This window comes from Trachymyrmex septentrionalis, unplaced genomic scaffold (genome assembly GCF_001594115.1).
Source record: "Trachymyrmex septentrionalis isolate Tsep2-gDNA-1 unplaced genomic scaffold, Tsep1.0 scaffold5, whole genome shotgun sequence".
In the NCBI taxonomy this organism is placed as follows: Eukaryota; Metazoa; Arthropoda; class Insecta; order Hymenoptera; family Formicidae; genus Trachymyrmex; species Trachymyrmex septentrionalis.
In genome coordinates, this window is record NW_017305672.1 from 1,777,675 (window position 1) to 1,782,202 (window position 4,528).

The 4,528-nt window shown below is 32.0% G+C and overlaps 1 pseudogene; it reads right to left on the minus strand.

The window, feature by feature from the left end:
- Positions 1 to 3,687: 3,687 nt before the first annotated feature.
- Positions 3,688 to 4,294, minus strand: LOC108751550 (annotated as a pseudogene).
- Between the last annotated feature and the right edge of the window lie 234 nt (positions 4,295 to 4,528).

The following is a 4,528-nucleotide window of genomic DNA, read 5'->3' on the forward strand; positions in this document are numbered from 1 at the left end:
TTTACAAAAATTATCCGAACGAGACTTGTGGGCGAAGCCCGTCAATTCAAGATCAAGATTTTGACAGTGTAGCTCAATTAACAAAATATTTAGAGCAAGTTTATGGCCCATTAAAAAATATTTATCAGTTGTAAGGAGAATTAGGTAGTATTTATCAGAGGAATGAAGAAAATGTAGTTACTTACGCGAATAGAGTTAAAGTCCTGGGGAAACAAATATTAAAGGCACATAAAGATTCGGGAAATTTTCTCCCTAAGACATCATTAGAGAAGGATATGAGTAAATGTTTTATTAGAGGATTAAAACTAGAGATCGAATAAAGAATAGCGAGGAATTTAAACGTTCAAGAAACTGTAGCTGATGCTTGAGAATAGAAAGGGAACTACACTCAAGGACAGATTTACGACAAGGGCACAGCAATACGGCAGGTAAAATAGCCATAAACCAGATACTAACAAACTACACAAAACGTGTCAAATTTGTTATAAGGAAGAACATTCGGCCTCTAATTGCAGGAAAATACCAAAGCAACTGGTAACTAATTTAGAAACTGAAATTTTAATATATCAAATTTGTAAAAAACGCGGGCATAGCGCCGATAAATATCGGCTTCGCGATCCTCGAGCTCAACGACCTATTAATGTACAATATATATAATACAGGGAAATAATATTATTTGTCAACTTTGTTCCAAATCTGGTCATAATGCTAAATTCTGTAAAACAAGTAATAATATTAATAATAATAACCAGAATAAGCCTGCTATAATCTGGTAATGGTGTGATAAGCCTGGTCATTCGGCCAACAATTGTTGGAAAAAACAAAACGAACAACGTAATTTGGAAAATAAGACAAGAATTGTTTGTCAGATTTGTAATAATTTTGGACATATAGTATCGCCAAAGATTGTCGATTTAAGATGAGACAAGATGCTACATCTTCAGGCCCGCTATTCTGTCGCTATTGCAAAGAGCAAGGTCATCTCCTTGACCACTGTGAATTACGTTTCGCAAGTAACAACAGAAGGTGAGTAAATAATCAGAAAAACTCCGATGGCCCCTTGAAGTCGGGTGTGCAACAGGGGTCTGCACAGATCTCACACCTGCCATCGCCACAAAAAACCCAGTAGGTAAAAATACGGAAGTGCCCCTCACTAGAAAATCCGAGTCACACATAACCAACTCAACGGACTTCATACAAAAGATCCAAAAAATCCGAACTAAGACCACCCACAATAAAACCCACAGACCTACTTGTAGGTTTCAACGTAGAATCCCTTTTTACACAAGTCCTACAAAAGACACATTAAACATAATAAAGACCTCATATGATGTCCCCTCCCACCTCATCTCACTAATAAAACACTGTTTAACAACCATTTACTTCTCCCATAACAACCAATTTTATGAACAAAGGGAGCGGCAATGGGCTTTCCTATTTCTTTTGTAATCGTCAACATCTTCATGGAGCATTTTGAGAAAGAGGCCCTTAGAAAACCACCCAAAAATTAGAAGTTTGGTTCTGTTATGTAGATGACACATTCGTGATATGGAGACACGGCAGAGCCAAATTCCGTAAATTCCTTATTTTCCTCAACAATCAACATCCAAATATCCACTTTACTATAGACATAGAGGAAAACGGAAAACTCTCCTTCCTAGATGTTCTTATCTCTAAGAAAGCTGACGATACTTTAGGCCATCAAGTGTACAGAAAACCAATACACACAGATAGATATCTACATGCCGAGTCGCATCACCACCCAGCACAAAAACAGTCTGCAATCAACTCATTTATACATAGAGCTTTCACCATCTCTGACAAAGAACATCTACACAGAACTCAACCACTTAAAACTAACCTTACAGAAAACGGACACGACAAAAAAAGACATAATTAAAACAATCAATAAACATGCAAATAAGACAACGGTCTCTGACGTACAACCAGACGAAAGGATCCTATCCGTTCTCCCATATGTCAAAGGAACAACAGATCGGATTGGGATATTAAACAAACACAATATCCAAATTATCTTTAAACCACCCAAAAAGATAGGGCAAATCTTAAGAAATCCTAAAGATCAGAAATCTCCATTCAGCTCCGCAAGAGTATACAAAATACCTTATTCCTGCGGGCAAGTATATATTGAAGAATGGTCAACCTACGGATAAAAGAACACCAACGTGATGTCAGGCTAAAACACGTCACGCAGTCAGCATTTTCAGAACACATCGAAACGGGACATCAAATACTGTTTGTACAAAACGATCACAATAGCCAATTACATCATACTTTCCAAGAAAGTATAGAGAAGTCGTAGAGATACAAAAATGCCTTAACAATCTAAATAGAGATAATGGCTATAACATAAATAAAATATGGAAAACCATTTTCCCGATTATTGAAGATCGACCAATTTCCCCCACAATTCTTTTCTTTCCCCCACCACTCCAACAAGTAGCGTAATATAAAAGGTCCGGAGAAACAGCTCAATATCAGGTTGCTCCTCGCCCTGATGAAATGGACTGCAAGGTTCAAGGAAACGTTGGCGTTCTAAAATAGATCTGGACACGGAAGAAACTCGCGAAACGCATAATCTTTATATAGAAAGCACCCGAGGAAGCCTCAAGAATATTAACAAATGTTTTTATTAGAAACAATTCAGCAAATTTTCATTTACAATTTATTTAAAATGAGTATGAAAGAAAAATAAAAATAGATGCAAACATGAGCAGACGTATAATTAAATATTTCATATAAATATTTCATATAAATATTATATATTTCTAACTCATTTGTTTGATTTTACACACTTTTATTTTTTTTTGTTTTTGTTTGAGTAATTATATTTTTTAAATATATTTTCTAATATAATTTATAATATTGAAGTCATAAATAGTAATAAGTCAATTGCGTTGATAAAGTTAAAAACATTGTAAACAGTTTTTAAAACTTTTAATAGCAATTTTATAATAATTTTTCCATGAAGATGCATAAAACATTTTGCTGCATGAAACATTTTGTTTGTAGATTTAATTTTTGAGTTCATATATTACATTGTACTGCACAAAGACTGATTACGATATTATAGAAATTTCAATATTAAGAAAATGTGATATTAATAGTATTTATAAGCCTTACAAAGTATCAAAATAATAAGTACGATTTTCTTTATTATCACATGTACTTTTTTTTATTTTATTTGTTATATATATCGACACGATGAATGTTGTTTTAAGTTTAGATTTGTGAATTTATGTGAAAAATTTTACAAAGTTATAATAGTTATAACATTACTAACATTTAAATATAATATAAATAGGGTAACATTAGAGTGATTAAAAAATTACTAAATATGATGATGAACTGCCAAATAATAATGCATAGTTCTAAATATGTATTTAGTTTTATATGGATAGAATATATATAAGAAAAAATAAAGTTCTATGAGTTTTCAGTTTATTTTTTTATTTCTTATTTACTACAGTTTTTTACTACAGTTGTATTATACGTATATATGACAGGAAAAATTACGATTTTATTGCTTGAAACGTGTACATTATTTTATATTTACGTTTTATAAAAATTTTATTTTTTTTTTATATAAGTACAGTATAGTAATACAGTAAATAATAAGTACTTACAATAACTGAATATTGAGAACATTTTGTATTTGTTCTCTTTTCCGTATACCTTCAGCATGTAATTCCCGATTGATATTATCGTCCTCTCTATTTCTTACATTTTGTACATTATTTTCAACAAATATTGAAATATCATGTCATTCCTCGATATACAATGCGCCATTACATAATTAAGAATACGATCAGTTCGCCTTACAGAAAGTTTGTCTAATAATATTCTAAATCGTCCTTTCAACAGTGCAACTGAACGTTCTACTCTCATTCGAGTCGAAGATAAACAATAGTTAAAATTTCGTTGCCTTTCCGTTAATTGTCCATAGTCTTTAAATGACTAACAGAGATGCTGTTGAATTTTGTAAGTTGTATCTCCTATTACATAACTCATTGAGAAATTTTTGAACGAATTATTGAAAATATGTTCCATATCAGCGAATCGAAATACTCTTTGATCATGCACAGATCCGGGATAACCGACAAAACAATGAATAAATTGTAAGTTGTGCTTACAAATCACCTGTAATTTTAATAGATTGCATGTGCTATTACCATTTTTTATTAATTATATGAATATGTATAAGAAATAAAATAAAATAGTAGTGTACTTGTAATTGGATAGAGTGAGAGCTCTTTCGATTAATATATGTTTCAGAGTTTTCTTTTGGAGTATTTATAACAATGTGTGTTCCATCTATTGCTCCAATAATATTTGAAAAACCTTTGTCCCGTTTAAATGCTGCAATAGATTAAATTGCCTCATTTTCTGTTGGCCGTGTTATGAATTACTCTCGAAGGCTAATAAGAGCATTTAACACGTCTCACTATGCGCAAATTAGTAGCTTCCCAACATTAAAACGATCGCATATAGATCTATAATAATACAA